Here is a 24457-nt window from a genome sequence, read left to right as displayed (position 1 = left end):
CCATAATAGATGAACGGAAATAAGTACTTTTTAGGAAAATTTACAACTCAAATTTTCAAAAACAAAATTCTACACTTTTTACCTGGATGTTTTTCTCTGTCTCGAAGCCGCAACCTTTGACCCCCAGTGGCGGATCCAGGGGGGGGTTCCAGGGGTGCACACCCCCCTTTTATTTTTGCCGATCAATGCATTTGTATCGGGACATATGTTTTGCACCCCCCCCCCTTTGCCCTGTTTGCCCTGGGTTAGCACCCCCCCTTTCGAAAATTCCTGCATCCGCCCCTGACCCCGTATCAAACGTAGCGACCAACACCTCACATGACGTATTCTCGATGTTGAGGTATTGACAATATACAATCACATTTATCAATCACATTTATCAATATACAGCAAGTAAGTAATTTGGTGTTGAATGCCAGTAGATCAGAATTTGTTAATTGAACTTTACCTGTTTAAGGGGCACTAGCTGCCAAATTCATGTTCTTCATCGATTTTAATAAAATTCACATAACGTGTATATAGTGTTGAATTGTTTATTAAAATGTTGCGCACAATCTTGGCTGATATGCATAAAACCATTATATTTCATGACACTGCATGAAAAAGAAATTGACTTATCGCATAATACCAAAACCAGAGACATATATATTGTATCTAATATCTCTGCCAGAACTAAAAAATAAACTACAGTAAGTCCACATACACATAAGAGGGTATGGATGTGAATTAACAGAATAGAGAACAAAGGACAAAGAAAAAAAAGGAATAAAGAATAGTGAAAGAAAGAGAATAATGGAAAAAAGTGTAAGTTATTAAAAATATAACTAAAACAAGAATGTGTCCCCAGTACACGGATGCCCCACTCGCACTATCATTTTCTATGTTCAGTGGACCGTGAAATTGGGGTAAGAACTCTAATTTGACATTAAAATTAGAAAGATCATACCATAAGGAACATATATACTAAGTTTCAGGTTGATTGGACTTCAACTTCATCAAAAACTACCTCGACCAAAAACTTTAACCTGAAACAGGACGAACGAACGGACGAACGAACGGAGGCACAGACCAGAAAACATAATGCCCCTCTACTATCGTAGGTGGGGCATAAAAAGAAGACAGAAAAAAGACACCCCTCCGAGACGAGCCTTACATGCACTGTTATTACCCAAGGTTAATTTTACGGCGGCTCATTTTATTTTGGCTTAGAAATAAACATAATTGACAAGTTTCCTTCCCCTGCATTCTCGATCCCACATGTAAATAGCACGGTGATTTCAAAAAGACATTGATACATCATTACAACACTTGCCGTCAGTATTTGAATATATTGATTAAGAAGGTATAGAAGATTAATGCACGCACACTATTATCCACCACTGGCCTAAATAGTTAGTCCGCAAACAACGAGGGTCATAAAAACCCAGCACTTTGAACACAGCCACCGGCATGGTGTGAATCTGAAAGCTTCCCACTATCCATTTCTACCCATAGAAAACTTTTGCATTTCATTTATCAAAAATGAAATATGTTGATATTAATGGTATATAAGAATTATTGGGGAATTCAAACCATTCCTATTGTAAGTGATAAAACTAAATTTATATCAGGGTGATTGAAATGAGGGAAAAAAGGGGGAATCAGGAGTTCTGGGCCCCCTGTTTGGGAAAAGAATTGGTTGATTATATATGGAATCACTGAGTCATGGCAGGAGCAGGCCCCTCTTAGGCAGTCGGTGGGCCCCACTTATGAAAAATTCTGGATCCACCACTGTGGTCATGGTGGTCTTCAGTTGTATTATCTTTTAAAAAAAAAATTACACCTGTATAGTGTATATTCTTTAGTGTAAATCAAGGGAAAATACTGTGAACTATCTGTGCATTGGGGCTTATTAAAAGGTATTTCGGGGGGAAGAAAGAAGGGAGGGTGAGTCCATGGGAGGTAATCCCCACCCCTTTCAATTTGAGAATATGCTATTATCTTGTAAACGGTCCAGATCCCCATCCCTAAACCATATATATTCTTGAATGGGACGATAAAACAAATCAAATGAAATTAAAAGGAGGTCTTTGGGGGTTACCCCACTCTGTTCAATTTGAGAATGTGCTATTATCTTGTGAACGATCCAGATCCCCACCCCTAAACCATATATATTCTTGTCGGGGACAATAAAATTAATAATGAAATAAAATAAAAGTGAAGTCCCACCCCCTCTAGTTTGAAAACTTGTAAACGGTCAAGATCCCCACCCCTAAACCATATTTATATATTCTTGTATAGAACAATAAAACAAATCAAAGGAAATATAGGGAGAGTCCATGGGGTTCACCCCCACCCCCACATGTTTGAGAAACTTTTAAATGGTTGAGATCCCCTGTCATCCAGTGGTTAGGTGAAAAAATTTCAGGATCCCTGATCCCCACCGTCAAACCATATATATTCTTGTATGAGACAATAAAACAAATCAAATGAATATAGGATCATCCCCTTTGTCTTGGGTTGGGAACCCCCCTTTTTAAAATGGCTGGATCCGCCCCGGCATACCATCTAGCTAGCTATAAAGGCTTTAAAAATATGAAATCAAACAAGGAAATTAACAGTGTAGGCAGGCTGTTTTGAATTTAAAAAAAAAGTCTTTTACATATATATAACAATGTTAAATTTTTTGTGCATTTATTTTTGCTTATCGTATTTTCAATAATAGACAAAATTGCATGATTGAATATTGTAATTTAAGAAAAATCAGCATACATGATATAAAATGGGAAGTGGAAACTGGGAATTTGACAAAGAGACAACAACCCAATCAAAGAGCAGACAACGGCCGAAGGTCACCTATGGGTCTTCAATGCAGTGAGAAAAATTCGGCACTGGTCTTCAGCTCATAAATATGTATCAGAAATGAAAACGAGATACAGCTTTCAGTTGTATTAATAAAAACCTCACAATAAGTTCTGAATATCAGAATATACAGTATTGCAAGATTCTCTCAAAATGTACACATAGAGCTGAAAAACTGTCAGTGACTGTAAAATTAATCATGCTTACATTAAAGTCCATGGAGTCCATCTTAATATGCATACTCTCGTACAAAGGAATATAAGTATGCAATAGACATCAAGTTTTCAAAAATAAGAGTATCTATGCCATTAATTTACGACAAGATCTTAATCAAGTAATAATTTCGGTTTGTATAAATATTTCGGAGGTTAGTATGACCTCCTCTTTGGTGATGATGTTTTCGTTTTAAAGTTGGGAAAATTGTTTGTACATGTACCAACAAAAATAAAAACACAAATTCAATCTAGAATTATGTTTTTATCATTTTTTTATGTTTAGGTTGTCAGCAAGATGAAAAAGGACAAGTATGCAGTTCAAAATTCAAAATGTGGATAAGTTGAGGTTCTAGGTCTTACCTTTGCAGATTTTCATATTTTGCATGAATGAATTCAAAGGTTATATGATGGACAGCAGAGAAAGAAAAAAACAACTTTTCAATTATCCTGCTCCTGGATAAATGTAAAACATCTTGTTTTTCGGTAAGTTTTATGCTCTGTTTTGATAGTGTTAGTGCATTCATCTTTCCAGTCTTTCCTCTAAATTGTAAGTTTTTGGTGAGTGTTCACCATGAATTTCAGTAAGTAACTTGTGGATTTACATGTATATACTCAAAATTTAGTACTAATATTAATGGGATTTTAGCATGACATCCTGCCAAATGCTTGTTAATCATGTTTATGTTCCAGAACAAACAAGTATTTGGACTGTACGCATACAGTCTGCCCAATTTTAAGAAGTTGGTCAAGTTTATTACAAACAAATGTACAGTACAGATCAACATAACTGAAATCTTTAATAGATTAATACAAAAAGTTTAATTGCAGTTAAAATAAAAACACAGGTTTGGTTGAGCTGGTACCAGACAGTACAAGTATACTTAAATGGTCTGACTGTACACTTATGGTGGGACTGTAAGTTCTGGACCATAAAAGTAAGATCCGAATACTGATATGGTCTGGAACATTTATACATGTCTTAAAATTAATATCAAACACATTGGTGTTTTTGAACTTGGTAATAAGTTATGTGATAGAATTATAATGTTTTGGGATATCAAAATCAAAAATATCCCATTTTTACTTTTAATAAAGAAGAAGATTATTGATGTATGTTTAAATGTATATTAAAATGAGACAGCAAGCCAACAACTCAAAAAAAAAGGGTTAAAACATACATATTTTGTTTGTATCAATGTTATAATTTCCAATATGTTCAAGGTATTTTTTCATTGAAATAAAACACAAATTGAAATCTGTCTGAACTTCAAAAGCTTAAAGAAATATTGTTTCTGTTGTCTGCATTTTGTATAATATATTGCAAATTCTTGTGAATAATGGAATGTTATTATAGTTGTCTAAAGTTTTAACTTTTAACATTGATCTTTATACTGTAAAATTCATAAATTATTGCGTGCATTTATTATTGCGATTCTGTCATTTTAGACTTAAATGCGATTTTAAATTTTACGATTTTGAAAAATCCTGTTTAATCCATACAGTCAGGGGTACTACTTATACAAGTGTATTTTTTTTACTTCTACAAGTAAATTTAAATTAATGTGTTTACATAAGTATTAATTATTTATACAAGTAATTTTTTTTTACTTATACAAGTAAAAAAAAATGAGTAAGAGTTGTTTCCCTTACCAAGAAAACAATTTTTTAACTTGTACACGGCCTAGCCAAGATCAGATGTGCATTTCATATTGGGTCTATGTTATAGGCTTGTAAAGACAAGAAGATAAACTTTACATAAGTAATACATCTTTGAACTGAAGAAGAGAATGTAGGGCTTCACAATGAATATCAAATATTATGTATAGGTGTTACCGTTTTGAAAAAAAACACTAAAATACACGCTGAAAATGGGCAAAATTTCACGTTATGTTGTTTCATTTAAAATTTCGCTGTTTTTATCATTTGATAGTTAATAAGTGAACTTAATTTCAACTACATTATTGGTTCACTGTTATAGACAATTTATTCATCTTTCTTTTACTGGTTGTTGCAACAAAAAATCTTCAGTGGTTACAAAGTTATGATAAAAAGTTGAATACTATGCGCTTGTTATGCAATTTTGTACTTTTGATTTTAGCTTGCTCAGTGTAGTGATAAAAGAGAAAAATAAATCAAATTTATGCTATTATGTGTTTTGTTTTCTCTTTTAGTATATACATTATAAAAAAAAATACCTCATTTATCAAAATTGCAGTACCCTAGCTGGAGACATATGCCATCAAAGTTGAATATACAAATAAAGTGAAAAAATGTCTTGTCCGTAGACATGCATTCCCTAGTAAACTGGAAGCATAATTACATTAATGTTACATTGCTAAGTTCCTGTTCTTTTGTAGATATGAAAACACTACTAACATTTTTTTCTACCATCTATTAATAGAGGAAAAAATTCAAAAATATGTCAGAATGTCTTGTCCGTAGACACATGTCTTGTCCGTAGACATGTCTTTTTATCAATATTGCTTAGCTTCATGGGTCTTAATAAGTCCTATGTGTTGTTTAAACTTAGAAATATCTTATTTTTAATAAATAAATGGTAATTTAAGTGTTCTCAATTTTTGTAAAATTACTTTACAGGAGTGGATTTTAAAAAGTGTCAGATTATCAGTCATAAAAAGCAAACCTTATATTACTCCAATATTGTTTATTCCTGTTGCTGCATACCTTAAAAGATTAACTAAATCAAATGAAGAAAAAGTATTTCTCTCTCTCTAACTTTCTCTTTTGCATTTCAGTATTAACAGCAGATGAGGAAGTGTCTACGGACAAGACACTTGTACATAACAAGTATTAAATTCAATTATATGTCTGCTATGGAACTTAAATCTTATTTATAGGTGATGAAAGTTATCTATTCAAATTAAAACTCAGTATTTTCAACATAAATATAGTCACAATTAATTCTAACAGATTTTTTTTTTAACTGAAATTGTCTTGTCCGTAGACATCACCACAATATATGTGTATCCAATTTCCTTGAGTTCAGCATAATTTGATAGGTAAAATGTATGTTATTTTTTCAAGAGAACACATTCAACTATGTCAAAATTGAGTTTTAATAATAGTTTGATTGTTTTAAACAGTCAGATATATGGATTTCAGTTAAAAGAATGTGTCTTCATTTTGGCTTAATCAATAAATTATTGAGATATGTAAAGAATTGTGAGTACATTTTTATATTTTCCAAAATAAAAAAAACACAACATAAAATTTAATTAGTAACTTTTAATCTTAACTTTAACAATCATCTTTGAAAGCATTTAATTGAATATCAATAAAACGTCTTGTCCGTAGAAATTATCAAAATGTATTTGTTTCCATTTTCCTCAAAGTTAAGCATCATTTGATAGATAAACCTGATAAAATGTATGTTTTTTTCTTCAAGAGAACACTTTCAGCAATATCAAAATTACTAGGTTTTAATAGTTCATTTCATTAAATATGAATACAATGTCTTGTCCGTAGACAAAACATATAAATTGTATTGTAAGTTTGATTGTTTATTGTACGAATATGCATCAAGTTATTTTAATGTTCTATACACCAAAAGAAAGGGTTTTTTTGGAAGTTTTGTTATCTATAGATAAGTTTAGATACAGTTTTATCAGATAAGATTAATGATCAAAGAAAGCTACTGTTGTTTGAAATAACTGTGAGTTAAACATGTTCTTGTCAATTTTTTTTCAATTAAAATGTTTGATATTCAATAATTCAAAACATATTTTGTTGTCTTTGTAATTGACCAAAAATCTGACACTGGTGACAATGTCTTGAAGGCAACCATTACAGAAAATTATACAGTTTTTAAACACCATTTATTTAATAAAAAAATTAAATATTTCTTCCAAAACTGGATCTAATTAAATAAATGCTTCCAGTGTTAGCCTAACGATGGCAATTTTTCATAATTTAAACCATTTTTGAACCAAAATATCAAAAGAGTTTTTCCCTGAGGTGATACTCATTTTTGACTTCATGTGAAACACAAAATGCACATCTGATTGTGGCTAGGCCGACAGGTAAAAAAAAATGGCAATGTTAAGCCTGTATTATTGTTTGAATTGTCTCCCCTAAAAAAAAGTAAACACAGCCATTATTTTCATTTTTTTATTCAACTATAATCAACAAAATATGTGAACACAATATTGGCATATGAAATTGTCACTCGCATTCAGATTTTTTATACATTCCTGACTAATAATGAAATCATGATATTGATGAAAAGTAAACAAAATGAGTCAAATCATATTGCATGCAGGCAATCCTTTTATTTTACTATTTTTTGGCGTGTTTTTCACAATATTATAACCAAAATCACACAAAAATATAAAATCATAAATAAATGACTAGAATAATGATTCCAAACATAATTTTTATTACAGTATAAGAAACAGATTACTAATAAAAATTTTATTGAATGATGCAATTGAAACAAGACAACTGACAGCCATAATATTGCAGATGAAAGACTAAGACTATTTACAGACTAGATGATAATTAAATTGGACATGTGTAAAACTTAAAACAAGCACTGGTGTAACATGAACATGATGAATGACCATTTGAAAAAAAATCACAAATACTATTGTGAAAATTTCCCCCCCCCCCCAAAAGCTATATTTTCTGGTCTTATTTCAATATTCTCTTTCAATATTAATTTTTGTTTCATTGTTAAAACACTAGTAAAAACTGATCCACTGCACTGTGATAGCTATAATTAATGTTAAAATATTTGTTTACAAAAAATGTATATTTGATTATATTAACCTTGAAAAAAAAAACTAAAATGGCCTTTAGAGCAAGCGCTTTAAAAAATAAATCTCAGCAAAACAATAAAATGATGTCTGAAAAAAGTTGGATATGAAAAAAAACCTTGTTCTAATGTACATTTTATACAACCATGACAACCATGAACATGTCATACATTTGATTAACTAACATACACACATTTAATGACCATTAATACTTCACAAACATTAAACATTATCACTTTTATGTTTACTCTGTAGTTAAAAAATTCACAATGACAAATTCGTCAACAAGATCAACTTGATAAATCCATCAAGTATTAGCTTAAAATTTGAAAGGAAAAAAGCATTTTAGATTTAAAATATAATAATAATATGAAATCCAAAAGGTATATACTGTGACATTCCCGGCTTAGGGCTTATACCCCCTTCGCCTTTGTCACAGTATATACTCTGTCTGAGACCTGAATAACATATAACATGTATAATATATATATAATAAAAACACATACATATATAAATATATGTCAGTATGTATATATGCCATATAAAATATTTCATAATACGAGTTTAAATTATTGCGTTTACAACTCCGTTGCATTTTTCGCAATAAAAAAAAACTTGCATTAATTCCGAATTTACAGTATATATATATATTATGTACATGTATATAACTTGGGAAAATACCCAAATTTTATAAAGAATAAATTAATTGATTGTTATATGGTATTAGAATAGGAAGATGTGGTATATTGCTAATTTGACAACCCTCCATCAGAGACCAAAGGATGTAGGCCGTTAGCAACTGATGACACTGGACAACCTTTAACAATCAGTAAAATCCATACCGCATAGCTATTTTTATTGAAAATCATATTATTGCTACATGTATGAAAACAATTTTGTATAATCCATTACTTTAGATTTTATTGGTTCTTTTTCAGAAGGATTGAAATTCACCACCTAAAATAAATGGAGAAAACATAGAAACAAGACCAGAATAAATTCAAAGAAAAAAGTTGGATCAGTTATTATTTTCATCACTCAGTCAATGATTTGAAGTTCTTTTAAATTCAAAAAAATATTGAAACCACAATAATGTCAAAGTTCTGTGCTGAATGTCCAAAAAGTGGACTATACCATCAAACAATGCTGGATGATAAGAAACTATTAATGTTTTGTGTTGAGGGATATTGTGAAAAAAATAGATTTACTTTAAATAGCTACTAGTATGTAAAATAAGCCTAACAATAGAGTTTTTATTGATTTCAAATGGCAAATAATTGTGTTTCAAGAAAGTATTCTATAATTCATGAATAAACATATATTGATACTTACATTATCTGCTTTGTTGTTTAAAAGTTTAGTTTTGAACAGTTAAAGAACAATATGCTAAATTAACATTTCCCAAGAAAAAAAGATATTCAATTAAAAAGATTCATCTTATAATAATTTACTACCAAATAGAATACATTGTAACATACACATTACTGTTTATTTATATCTATATATTTACAATTAGAATCCCATAGGATTTTAATTTGTCCCATGGGATATTAAAAATCCCATGGGATTTTTTTTTGTCCCATGGGACAACAAATATCCCATGGGACTACAATAATCCCATGGGACAAAAAAAATCCCATGGGATTTAACCAAAATCCCATGGGATAATGGTAAATCCCATGGGATTTTGCCCTGTCCCATGGGATATTGAAAATCCCATGTTTTTATAATTCAAATTGCAAAATAAATATGAAAGTAACTGTAGAAAACCAATGAAATTATTGAATCCCATGTAATTCTGCACATTTTGGTTATATACATGATATTGTAGCTCTTGTTTGAGGCGGCGGCGGATTTGCAAATGAGTGTTTTGCAAATTAAAAGTGTCCAGTGTTTGTTGTTTGTTGAACCTCCAGTAGCAAATATTTCATGCATGTTCAGGCTTCTGTCCGTGTACAAATGGACACTGTCTACTCTGAAATCTTTCGGCCTTTTTAGTTTAAAAATCGGAAGCATAAACATAGTATAATTACTATGTAAGATCATATAAAATGACGGGAAATCGTAAAATAGCAAGATTCAAAACAGAAATACATATGCTAGAAGATATTGTTCATGATTTGTTCGCATACAGGGAAACACCTTGTAGGTTGAATTTTAAAGTTAAATAACTTTGAACTTACCTGCTTTCTTAAGTTTTCGGCCAAATTCTTTAAAAAACATGATGATTTCAACCTTCCCATTTCGTAAAAAGTCAAATTTTAAGCATTTTCCCTTAGAATTACACAGCATTTTTTGTAATTTCCGCCAAAGGAAGTTTTTAAAGATACAGTAGTTTTAGATACATGACGGAAAAGGACTGGATTATCCGCAAATCTACAATAAATTATATTTTCAATCTTAAGCTAAGGGAGGTAATTTGATCAAAAGGGACAAAGTCACGTGGTGCAAATCTTTTGAATAAAGTACCCTTGATTTTGCCATATGATGTGAAAATTGAAATACCACTGGAGAATAGGGGTATATTGGATAAGGACTGTTAAGCATAACAGCTAGCCAAATGCGGATTCCTTAATGAATTGTTGCAAATTGAAAATAGTTTTACTAATACGCATGATTAGAAAATATATTTTTAAATAGTATCTAAATAATATGTCAGAAAATATATTTCAATAGTATCGAAAAAACACGTCAGAAACCTTAAATTTTTACCTGAATTATAACAAATTACACGTTTGATTTTAATTCTTTTTTCTCTGTATTTTTAAAAAAGAAATTTGCGCGAATGCAGATTGTTGTACTAAGAATGAACTAACGGCTTTAAAAAAAATATTATAAGGCAGAGGAAGTACATAAACTTTAACAAAATCAAACGCTTGAATATCAACGAACAGAAGGAATGCAAATCAAATGTCAAATATATTTCAACCAAATCAAAAATCTTTTACCTTTTTAACTTTTATAACTGCCTGACATAATTGTTTGTTGATTATTAATGGGCTAGAGGTATGGGGGAGGCTGATATCTCACAAAACATCTTAAAGCCCGCTTCATTTTTGCGTCTCTGGCCGTTGACTGTTAGTCTTGTATGTATATAAAAGAAGATGTGGTGCGATTGTCAATGAGACAACTCTCCACAAGAGACTAAAAGACACATTAATTAACAACTATAGGTTGCCGTACGGCCTTCAACAATGAGCAAAACCTATACAGCACAATCAACTATAAAAGGCCCCCAATGATAATGTAAAACAATTCAAAAGAGTAACTAACGGTGTGTTTTTTTTTAATTCTGGTTCATTTATTTGTTTTAGAGTTTAATGTGACGTCCATTTGATCTGAACTGCTTTTTGTTTAGGGGACTGCTGAAGGACTCCACCGGGTGCAGGATTTTCTAGCTACAAGTATATTGTAGACCCTTTGGTGGCCTTCGACTTTTTTATTGTCTATGGTCGGTTTGTTGTCTATTTGACAGATTCTCCATTTCCATTCCCAGTTATATATACAATAAACCGTAATAAAACAGTTAAGATGTGGTGTGATTGTCAATGAGACAACTCTCCACAAGAGACTAAAAGACACATTAATTAACAACTATAGGTTGCCGTACGGCCTTCAACAATGAGCAAAGCCTATACAGCACATGCTTGTAACTAAACTACAATCCCCATTCCCTTTCATGAATGTGACCTACCGAATTAGACTATTTACCGGATTTGTTATCATATAAGCAACACGACGGGTGCCACATGTGGAGCAGGATCTGCTTATCCTTCCGGAGCACCTGAGATTACCCCTATTTTTTTGGTGGGGTTCGTGTTGTTTATTCTTTAGTTTTCTATGTTGTGTCATGTGTGCTGTTGTTTGTTTGTCTTTCATTTTTAGCCATGGCGTTGTCAGTTTGTTTTAGATTTATGAGTTTGACTGTTCCTTTGGTATCTTTCGTCCCTCTCTTCCAACAGTTCGATAGTATAGTGGGAAATTACTGTAATAACGGTACTTGTGAATACTATTGATACATGGACGGGTACTTCTTATGTACACGTATATACATATCACGTGATACTGATATTTAGCGGGAATATTATCCCTTGTTGGTCACTTCTAGTCAAGCATCAGACTGGACAACAGTAAAATGAATTTCATTTTCAATTGCATTATTATTTTAATTTGTATTTAGTAGGGGTTAGATATTTTACTAATAAACAGCTGCGCCATGAGCGCATGATACGCCCGACGTCTTGTGTGGAAGTTTCTAGCAATAATCATCAATAGTTTCTGAGAAAGTTTTCAGCAATAACCATTTATTGTTTTTGAGACACGGTAGGGCATTTTTACAAAAAACTACATATCACTAAAATAAAATTTTGAATCAAACCAAAATGTATATAGATCTTTAGATTAATATAAAAAAAGGAAGTGTGTACAGTTTCAAGCAATAATCATAAATTGTTTTTGAGATACGGCACGACATGTAAAAACCCCCTCCCCTTTTATACAAAATAGTCAATAACTCAAAAATGAAATTTTGAATCATCATCAAAAAGTATACATATCTTAAGATTAATATAACAAAGAAGTGTATAAAGTTTTAAGCAATAATCATAAATTGTTTTTGAGATACGGTGCGACATGTGAAAAAAAAACATACCCTTGTTTTAGTTACAAAGTGCCGTAACTCAAAAAGTTTATACCTTATTTTCACCAAAAAGTATACAGATCATTTGACCATTATAAGAAACAACTATATTAAGATTCATGAAATTTGGATAAGTCGTTCTCAAGTAACGGTGCGACATGTTTACGCCGGACAGACAGACGGACGGACACCGGACATTTGTATACCATAATACGTCCCGTCAAAATTTTGACGGGCGTATAAAAAGTAACTTGATTTATTACTTATTCCATATAGTATATTTAATTCAGTTATATACAGTTCACGTGTAACTCTCGAGACGGTTTTCCGAGCATTTGGGTTTGGACACAGGTTTCCCACATTTTCCACTTTATTTAAAATGTAGTCTTTTGACTGCAGTAAATGGAGTTTGAACCGAGGTAACTCGTTTTTGTTGATTTTTCCTGGCCGGCGGGATCGTTGATGACAGAGCCCCTATTTTTTACCAAAATTTACTAGTTTTTCTATTAAGTTCTTTAATGAAGTCTTTTGTGGATAGTTGTCTCATTGGCAATCATACCACATCTTCTTTTTTATATTTAATGAAAGTTTACTTATCGTTCATTGATACTTATGCTTCATGTATATTGTGTATATCAATTATATTAATAAAATATGGGGCCCACCAGTATTGCTGGGCTATCGGCAATATACATAGTATTAAATATTTATGAATATGCCTAGAAATAGTAATTAGTAAAGTTGATACATGAACGTTACTCTCCCAATCATATACATCGAACTTAACGTGTCTATCATACTGTAGGTGGCAGCGTTTTTATACATTACATTTAAAAAAATAGACTCATCTTTGGCATGAATTTACTGCATAATTAGAGACGTGTTCGGGTTAACTTATCCTTACACTCATGTTACAGTCCCTGTAACGTAAAAGTTAACACTTTTCCGTTCGTTCATCGTAAGTACAGCGTTCGGGAATCGTTCGTATAGAGTTCGATCATCGTTCGTACATCATTCGTATAGCATCCGTACAACGTTCGGTCAGCGTTCGTTCATCGTATGGTAAATGTCACCGTTTAGGGTTTTGTATATCGTATGGTTAAGCGGTTTATTTGTCGTATGGTACATGGTTTGGTTTAGCGTTTCGTTTATCGTATGGTTTGTGATATCGTTTAGCGTTTCATCAATCGTATGGTATATCGTTTTGTTAAGCGTCTGATATATGTTAGGGTTTCATTTCAGAAAGCTATTTTTTTTTTGTCGCGTTTTTGAATTTCCGGATCTGCGCAGAAATCTACAATGTACTTCCTTTTTCCGGTCTCGTTTGTATGAAACTTTGAGTAAAAAATATATTTATCAGTCTAGTATAAAATAGGAAGGGACGCAATACCAATTTCATTTTTAATAATTCCTTGATATGAATAAACGTTACCTGATGATAGCGTTTCTTTGTTTACATTGCATATGACGTCATAACTTAAATAACGTCACAACTAAAATCCCTTACAACAGAACCAAAATCGGAAACGTTACGGTAATTCCGTTTCTTTTTTTTTAACAAATATTTAAGTTACAAAAAAATAATTCATACAGACTTCGTCCCCATTTACAGGAAATGCCTGCCTCATATTATAAAATATATATATAAAACGAAAGGGGGAACGTTTCCTCCCATCACATTCGCGATATAAGTCTCTCTCTTTCTCTCTCTCTCTCATCCACCAAATATTTCTATAAATGAGGATTTATATGAGATACACGTTTTATATCTAAATGTTTAAAAAAAAAGAAGACAAGACATCCATGGTATTTGTTCACCTCAATGTCAGAGTATGATATAAACCGAAAATTGCCAGGGATATATAAAAAATTGTTGAAGACATCTATGGAACCAGCATCGCTTGTGAGTCCTGCTATCGGAGTTAAAAACTTTTATTTTGGTTGTAAAAAGTGCGCAAGTCCATGTACGAGTAAAATACAGATTTAAAGTTTAACTAAACCTTTTTTTATATTTCTTTATTTTAGAGGTGGCTTCTGGCCAAGTTTCACCTATTTAAATGCAAATTATTTACCTTAAATAACCAACCAATTGTATTTCAAAAGTTGTTGATTTGCTTTTTGTACGAATACATGAAATATTTGTCACTGGACGTTATGCATACAATCGATGATCAAATACAAATCTACATTATCTATAAACATACTACAATAATTATTGTATATATGAAAGAGACTAAATAATATAAGTTTTAATTATATTACACATTTTTGACGGATCGAAATAATCAGTTCTACAAATGGTTGTTATTGAAAGACTTGAAATTTTACAAATATCACATGCCTCTATGAAATTTCTTATCGACGCACCAAACTTTTCCCTATCATCGTGCATTTATACGATGTACTTATGTATTCATTACATTGTGTACATTCTAAAATTAAAATCCTACACAAATTGCCAAAACTGTTCTCAGGCTAGACTGCGTAAAAGATGAATACTGTTTTGTGTGTGTACACATGGTGTTTTGAAGGCAGATATCCAGTTTCGCTGAAAAAGAATTAATTTGCGCAACAACTTTATTACGGTAATTCGTTTTTTTTTTTTTTTTTTTTTTGCATCACTTTATCTTAAAAACTGCAGCATTCATTTGCTCCAATAAAACAATCATTTAATTGCGCAAATAATTTAGACTTGTTTGCAAATGTTTGTTCTTAGTGCACTGAGATGGTTCTTTTCGGTATTTACAGGTACAAGTAGAAATACCGCAAAGGGCTTCCTTAGTGCACTAAGAACAAATTATTGCACTAAGGGACCGTTCAATATTTATCAGATGGATGGGCCGGTGCAAAATGGGGCGGGGCAAGCACTTTTTTGTGGAAATATTTGGATGGGCAAGAACTGTCATTTTTAATTTAATTAATTACTTTTTTTAAAATATTTAGTGGATGGGCCAGAACATATTTTATAGGAAAAATTTTGTTATCAATTTTATTGGTTTGTAGGATATTTCTTTTGCGGGCACTCAAAACATGTCTCAACAAACTGGTAGCTTGGCTATTTTCTGTCAATTTTAAGGATAAGACATAAGACATAAAGCTTTATTTAGAGTCGGTATAAGCAAGCAATTACAAACATAAGCTCTGAAGAGCTTTAAAAACCGACATAACAACAAGTAAAACAAAACATACATGATATCGAGTCATGCACACAACATTAAACGTATAAAGCAAGAGTTCATATCAGTATATAACCATGCAGCACAAAAGTTCTTTAAGCATCGTATATGTTAAACACATACTGATACATGCAATTATGAGATAAAAACAAAAGCACAAATAAAATGGTTTGCACATAGAAAGCACATTAAAAGCACATAAAGTTTCTAAAATTAGCACAAAGCACCAGAAGCACTATAGTAAAGATAATAAAATAAATTTGCCATGCTGAAAATAAAGCAACAAACCAAAAAAAATGAACATAGATTAAGTGGTTTTGCAGGCAAAGCATTGGCATGAGCTGCCAGACCAAGAATTTATCAAGTTCTTGAATTGATTTAAAGATGATTGCTTTCGAAGCTCATCTGGCAGCTCATTCCAAAGCCTAGCACCCGCATACCTGAAGGATTGTAGGCCATATGCAGTTGTTCTTACATGTGGTAGATCTGCTGTATTCTGGAAAGAGTAAGTGTTTTCCTTTAAGTGAATCAAATCATGGAGATATACAGGACAATCTTTATTTATAATTTTGAAAACTTTAATCGCCAAAGATCTCATTCTTCTTCTTTTTAAAGATGGTAATTTTGATTTGCAGAGTAGATCTTCATAACTTGCTGAATGGTCTTCATAGATGAACCTTAGTGCTCTCTCTTGAATTTTCTCTATCTTTTTTGCATTTACCTCCCCACAAAAGTGCCAAACTAGTGGGCAGTAGTTAAAGTTGGACATTATGAAAGAATAATAAATGGTTAATTTTCCGAGTTTAGTCAGGTGTTTACCTATTCTTTTTAATACATTTAATTGTTTGGATGCTTTTTTACATATTATATGTAAAAAAGCATGATATTATAGAGACATGTTCATTGAAATTTAGTTTAAAATCTATTGTTACACCTAGAAGTTTAACGTTATCTTCACACTCTATTTCATTACCTTCTAATTCAAATTTTAGGTTTTTGTCTTTAGTTTTTTTACCTACAGCTATTGCTTGAAATTTTTCTGGATTTGCTTTCATTTTATTTATTGAGAACCAGTTTATCAAAATTTTACTTTCATCTTCTAAAGTTTTAATTAATTTATCTAAATCGTTATCTGCGTATGAAAGGGTGTTGTCATCTGCATAATTATAGAGTTCACTTTTATGAATAAAATAGAAAATGTCATTTAAAAAAATATTAAATAATGTAGGCCCTAATATTGACCCTTGTGGCACCCCTTTAAACATTGTTTGCCAATAGCTTGAATTAGTACCTACTTAAACACACTGTTTTCTATTAGTTAAATAGCTTTCCAAAAGTTTAAGAGATGAGGCGGAAACCCCATAGGATTTTAATTTTAGTAGGAGGAGGTCATGGGGTAGGCAGTCAAAAGCCTTGGACAAGTCCATTAATATAGCTGCTACATATTTATTCTGATCTAAAGCCTTTTTCCAATCTTCAATTATTTTTAATAAAGCGGTTTGGCATCCATATCCTTTTCGAAAAGCTGACAGAAAAATGTGGAAAAATGAATTAGAGTATTCAACAAGTTGATTTTCTATAGACCTCTCAAAAATTTTTGAAATCATGGGCAATATACTTACAGGTCTATAGTTTCCTTTATCAAGGGTGTTTGATTTTTTATGCAGGGGTATTACTTGTGCTTCTTTTAATTTGTCTGGGAAAACAGCTGATTCAAATGATTTTTTTATTAGTTTAGAAATTGGATTGGATATTTCAGATTCGGATAATTTTAGTATTTTTGAAGAGATTCCATCTTTTCCTGTTGCCTTTTTGATGTTAATTTTATTGATTTGTTTTTTAACAAACTCTGAATTTACTGGGCTAAAATTTAGTTCTTCTTTTTCTGGTTTATTTTCTTTTATTATTTTAATACTTGGATGATGTTCATCTATTACAGTATCTATTGATCCGATATCTTTGGCAACATTTATAAAAAAATTATTAAATAATTCAACAACTTCATTTTGATTGTTAATTATCTTATTTTCTTCACAAAGGATTAGGTCTTTTGAAAATGTGAACCTTTGTTAGGAAAGGCTTGATTGTTGGCCAAAAATCTTTGCTGTTAGGTCCTCCTATGCATCTTTCCATGAAATAGTTTCTGATGGATTTCTTTTTAATTTTATTTACTAGATTTCTTTGTTTTCTGTAGCATTCCCAATTTGTTTTATTTTTAAAATTTTGATATTTGTTGTATGCCATTCTTTTTTTATATATTTCCCTTCGTAAAGTTTGATTCATGAATGGTGCTGGTTTGTTGATGGCTTTCTTTTTTTTTCATAGGATTTAATTAAGGAATAAAAAGCTAGAATGTTCTGTTCAGACTATCTTTTAGATTATTTTGACCTTATAGAATACCAAATTGTTTAATAGTTTGGTGTATTGCTGTAAAATTTATGGATTTAATTAATAGGTAAGAAAAAAAAGCTCAAATTTTTAGATAAGGCTAAATTCAGATAGTAAACTTTAAATTTTTTTCTAACTTTTTCAAATCAACTTGGATTTTCCAAAAACTCTACAGCTATCTCATTTATATATTGATCTTATAGAAAGCCAGGTTGTTTGGTAGTTAGATGTATTGCTGTTAAATTTATAGATTTAATTAATAGGTAAGAAAAAAAAACTCAAATTTTAAGTTTAGGCTGAATCTAGATAGTCATCTTTAATTTTTTTTATAACTTTTTTAAATCAACATGGATTTTCATAAAACTCTACAGCTATTTTATTTATATTTTGATCTTATAGAATGCCAGATTGATTGGTAGTTTGGTGTATTGTTGTCATTCTTATGGATTTAATAAAAAGGTTAAACAAAGCTCAAATTTTCAGTTTAGGCTAAATCCAGATAATCATCTTTAAATTTTTTTATAACTTTTTTAAATCAAGTTGAACATGGATTTTCATAAAACTAATAACAGCTATTTCATTTATATATTGATCTTACAGAATGCCAAGTTGTTTGGTAGTTTGGTGTGATACTGTCATTCTTATGAATTTCATAGAAAGGTTTAAGAAAAAGCTTAAATTTTCAGTTTTTTTTTATTTCAAGATAGTCATCTTTAATTTTTTTCATAACTTTTTCAAATCAACTTGTATTTTCATAAAACTCTACTGCTATATCATTTGTATATTGATCTTACTGAATGCCAGGCTGTTTAGTACTTTGTTTTTTTGGTTTTTTTTTTGCTGTCATTTAAAGGATTTTAGTTAATAGGTTGAAAAAAAAGCTACAATTTTAAGTTTCGACTAAGTTCAGATGGTCACCTTTCATTTTTTTATAACTTTTTCAAATCAACTTAGATTTTCATATAACTGTACAGCTATCTCAGTTATATATTGATCTTAAAGAATGCCAGGTTGTTTTATAGTTTGGTGTTAAGCTGTCAAATTTAGGGAATTAATTAATAGGCGAAAAAGGCTGCATCAAAGTCAAAAACATGTCTGCCTATATTTGCTTAAAAAGACCATAATTTCTTTTTTGAAAAGTAGAAAAGATAAAGGGATATTGATATTTGAACTATAAACATGTTCTGTTTTTAGGACAATAATTAGTAATTCAGTATATGATAATATGTTTACTAGTCCAAGAGTTATTGTCCCTTAATTTGAATTATTTCCTTTATTTTAAATCAATATTGTATTTGAGGCTGCACATATAAAATCAAATCTGTACATGTATATTCATACTGGTTTTAAAAATCAATAAAATGTATGGTTCTGATACACACATAGATATATACATATATAATTAACTAGCACATTTTAAATTTTGTATAAAGTCTATTCTTTGATTTCAAGACATAAAAATTTAAAAACTTTAAAATAGAAAAAGAACCTAAATCATTTTTGATTGTCTTAGAGTTTTAGAGGGGCAAGGACTTTTTTTATAGATTTTTTTAGATGGGCAAGGACTTTTTTTCACAATTTAAAAGGATGGGCAATAACTTTTTTTATAAAACAATATTAAGAATGCACCGGCCCATCCATCTGATAAATATTGAACGGTCCATAAGGACCTGATGGAATGATAAAATTGACACAAAAAACATGGAATATGGAAGAAGTCTTTTTAAAAGTACATAATTTCAAATTTAAAAATCATATCTTTAGTAATTATAAAGTTATTTAACAGTTGAAGTCAGTATTCTAATGTTACATGTACGTGTAAATAGGTTTTATACTGCACTCGTTCTATTTGAGCAGCCAAAATGCGTTGACTGTATATTTCTATGTCATATACAGTCACTGACCCGATATCACTTTTCCTCATGAATATTGAAATAGAAGTTGCCGAAATAATATTTAATTATTCATACGACCTCTTCAACCTGTTCTTGTTTCCAATGCATACAACGATGCGTGGACCGACTCAACGTTGTTTCTTTTGCAATTATTGGAAATATCATTTGTTAATATTTTTTGTTTGCAACCTATTAATCATTATGTTTTATGCTTATGGTTGATATTTTAGTCCATACTCAAACGATTTCGTTCACCATCGAGTGTGGATTTCAACAGGTAAAAATGTACATTTCATTGTGTTGTATATTTCTCCGCGAGCATGATATGAGGCCTTTTTAAAGGGGATTTTCCCCAATATTTTAATCAAATAAATAACCTAAAAGCATTAAACCCCAATTGAAATTTTTTTTTTTAGATTGCAGTATAAAGATAATAATAGTGCATTGACTTGACATATCACCGATATAAGGATTCGGTCCGAAACGGGGAAATAGCTCGGTACAGCCTCGCATTTCCCCGTGTCTAAGCCTCATCCTTATATCGTTGATATGTCAAGTTAATGCACTATTATTGTCTATATAATTGGATAAAAGTGATTGATTGCAACGCCTATATTAAAACTGAGATCCTATGAACAGACTTCAGATAGCCAGGGGCGGATTTAGACGGGGGCGTGGCGGGCGTGCGCCCCCCCCCCCCCTAAAATTTGCAAAGCATGGGTTGTTTTCAACTTATTTAAGTATCAGAAGAGACCATTACATCTTTTTTAACATTCAAATATATATATAAAAAAAAGTCAGTTTAACAGAAAAAACTTGATTATACTTATCAACTGACCTACGATTTATTAAAGTTCTATAAATCATTTCTAAGGAAGGTGTCAAACGCGGAGCTGCGTTTGATGACAAATATAACAGGTTTTTTTAGCAGTTAATGTAAAAACAAATATTACATTATATTTGCGGTTTTTATAATCAATTTCTTTGATAATCTAAGTTCCAAAACATCCCTTACTCACTTTCACAATTTCATCATGGCACGTTTCAAGAAAACAGTCGGCAACAAGGTGAGATTCTTTCATAATATCCGTAATGAAAGATAGAAACACTGTTTCGAGCGAAAGGTTAGTTTATATTGTATCTCTGTGCCTATATTTATTTCTTACTTGCAACCTTAAAATTTAGTCGAATTATGTAATGTATTACATGCTTGAGATGAAAAGTAAATAAACATAACTTCGTAAATGCATCTCATTCTGATTTTAGTTGTTTGTGGCGAACAGAGTTAAGTCTGGCACGACCTCCGAAAATCAAAAAAGTAAAAAACAGATATTATGAAAGGACAATTAAAAATCGCTGGTAAAATTAAAAATTTTCTATAGCAAAACATAATATTATTATTGGTCAGGTGAGCAATTATGAAAGGACAATTAAAAATCTCTGGTAAAATTAAAAATTTTCTTTAGCAAAACATAATATTATTATTGGTCAGGTGAGCAATTTTGATCTGTCTTGTCTGGACAGAACTTTGCGTTCGTCGGTCCACCCGTCTAACTGACTAACTCTTCACATTTCCATCCTCTTAACCAAGTTTGAAAGGACTGATGTTATGGAGTGTTAAAGTAATTCTTAAGTAAGGCAGTTAAATTTCACATTATTGAAACCATGTACAAATGGCTTGTACATATTGGCGATGTGCAAAACAATTATTTATTTGTGGTGTTCCTGTATTCTTTATGTCACAACTACCAGCACCATGTCTTTCGAGGTTTTTAATTAAGATATTACCTGATATTTCTATATAAGTAATTTTACAACAGGTGCTGGTGTCTTGATTGTAGATTGGTTTGCACAGAAACACAGAATCAAAATAAAATGTTCGCATGACTACGGCTGCAGCTTTTATATTGATTTATCCTGCTCGAAATCCTACTTCCACCTCCCCGTGGTGAGCAGAGGACAACAGTTATATACATGTTATGCTTGACAATTCATAACATTCGTACAACTGGCTAACGGAAGAGGTTGATAAATGACAAATGAAAAATAACATGCCTGGGATAGAGAGTTGTCTCAGTAGACATGTTACGAAAAGGTATATTCTCGACGCTGAGGTTGACAAATTAGACTTTAAATTTGGGGACGGTGTCAAAACATTAATTATAGATTTAAACAGGTAAATTTAAATCATGTGCGTCTTGGTTAACTCAAATCACATTTATCTAGAACATCATTATGTAACATCCTATATGAAAATTGCTTTTGTGATATTGCCGACTATCATAAGACATGAAAGGTGTACACGTGCAGGAGTGGGTGGGTTGGAAAAAAGGGGGCTGGGAGTTATACAAGTTCATTCGATTCTAGATTGGTAATATATATATATAATAAACCAGTTAGATATTAGTTTTATTGTTGTATTACAGTTCCCATTAAAGTTCAATTTGTCGCTCCCTTAATCCCACACAAAGCTCTACAGTCTTGTTGATTTTTTTCTCTCGGGTGTCTCCATAAGCTTCCAATGACTCTTAAAGTTTTTAAGCGTTTTATTGCATGTTCGACATTTACCCGACACTCTGATATACATTTTCGTCTTTCTGCTCGTGGTTTAGCACTTAGTTGATGGCGTCTGTAGGAGGTAACAAAGGTTGATCGACATGGATAAATTTTATCCGCTAATATGACAAAATTCTTGGGGAACTCAAAACCTGGCCCAATGAAAGGCATTATAGATTACACGGTTGGACATCGTTTATTGGTGTCCTAGGAAACCACTTTGAATAAATCTTATATGATTTCTGTTGTCCACAATCACCTGTGTATAAATGCAAAGTCATTATGAAATGCTTTTGAAACTCTGCAGGGATGTTCAACCGGTGAGTAGTGAGTCATATTTTACACAAACCTCTTATCGTTCTGAGCATGCATGAAATATTTGCCACTGGACGTTAAGCAACCAAACATTAATCAATCACAAACCCCTTATAAAGAAAATACAAATTTAGCTGAAACATGTTGCTGGTTTAAGACAAAGTTGGAACGAAATAAAAGAAGTAAATACATGCCTATATGGCCGGGTATAAATTTTCAAAAACTATAATTCAACATGTTTCAAGTTGAAATTGTATAAAATCGTGTTTAGGTTTTTCAAAACAGACCCCGTTGGATAAAACATTTAGGTGGCAAACAACTGGATCAAAATACATACATACCGTACATCTACTGCATTTACATGATCCTCATTCTTTTGTTTTTTGCATTATATATATATTTTCTTAAAAAATATTATGGAATTTATTTACATCTATATCTTATATGTCTTTCGGGTTTCTCCATAAGCGTGTTATTGAATATTCGTCTTATACCGAATTGCCTCCAAAAGAATCAATGCAGTTTTGAAATAATATTCAATGTATGCATAAGTAATCTCTGTTGTGTTTTGACACAGTCCTCGCATTTAAAGTGTAATTTGTCAACCTCAGCGTCGTGAATATACCTTTTCGTAACATGTCTAGTGGTACTCATACCACATCTTCTTATATATCTTTTCACCTGTAATTTAGCTGTAAAAAAATCGGCGCAAATGCAAAACGCCGCAATCATCATGTTCAATCAACCTTATCCAATAAACAATTGCCTTTTAAACTAGCTGATCAATGAATGGTTGTTATTGATTGTACGACTTTGCCCCCCCCCCCCCCCCCCCCCCCCCGCAGAGCTATAGAAAAACAGTACAATAACGGGTGTTACACGGACTCTTTTTAGATGATACACAGACTCTTTTTAGTTGTTACACGGACTCTTTTTAGTTGTTACACGGACACTTTTTAGTTGTTACACGGACTCTTTTTAGTTGTTACACGGACACTTTTTATGAATAGAATCACTCATGCATGATCAGTGAGTTCATGGGCACTTTAACTTTCAATTAGATTTGAACTTTTTGGTTCACCAACTTATTTCCTGTCTTTTTATTGAACAAAATATTTACGTTAAAATCAATATCTATTTTCAAACATTTCCAGTAAAATACTAAGTCTATTCATATCAGTACACTAAGGGATTAGACATTTAACTTCAAAAGGGGCGGGGGTATGGTTTTTTCCTAAAAAAAGATATTTTGATCACAAATTTTATCAGAATAAAATTATTGTGGTCAATCAGATGACAAATTAATGTTTTGCATGATTCCGGATTTTTCCGAATACCGTAAATAGTGCTAATTTAAACAAAAACATTTGTGTGATGGCGTTGAAAAGTAAAAAGTTTATTAATGTACTCAAAAAAAAACATACCCGCCTCCTTTATGAAGCAAAATATTCGGTCAATAAACGTTTTCTTCAATATATGGATATGAATAGTAATTTGGACAATGCTGAAAGTAAAGAAATGATGATACTGACGTGTATATTTCAATAAAAATAAGACAGGAAATAAATAAATTTGTAAGACTTTGCCCCCCGCAGAGTTATAGAAAAACAGTACAATAACGGGTGTTACACGGACTCTTTTTAGATGATACACGGAC

At 31.4% G+C, this 24457-nt stretch overlaps 1 long non-coding RNA gene across 1 annotated transcript; it reads left to right on the top strand.

Moving 5' to 3' along the window:
- The first annotated feature begins 299 nt into the window (after positions 1 to 299).
- On the top strand, positions 300 to 9164 carry LOC143044562 (uncharacterized). Its single transcript, XR_012968711.1, has 3 exons — positions 300 to 1342; positions 3340 to 3539; positions 8770 to 9164. It is a non-coding gene; the product is annotated as an uncharacterized LOC143044562 (long non-coding RNA).
- Positions 9165 to 24457: the final 15293 nt, after the last annotated feature.

The sequence above is a fragment of the Mytilus galloprovincialis genome, chromosome 9, assembly GCF_965363235.1.
Source record: "Mytilus galloprovincialis chromosome 9, xbMytGall1.hap1.1, whole genome shotgun sequence".
In the NCBI taxonomy this organism is placed as follows: Eukaryota; Metazoa; Mollusca; class Bivalvia; order Mytilida; family Mytilidae; genus Mytilus; species Mytilus galloprovincialis.
The sequence above is the reverse complement of the archived record's forward strand: the minus strand, read 5'-3'. Positions and strand labels throughout refer to the sequence as shown.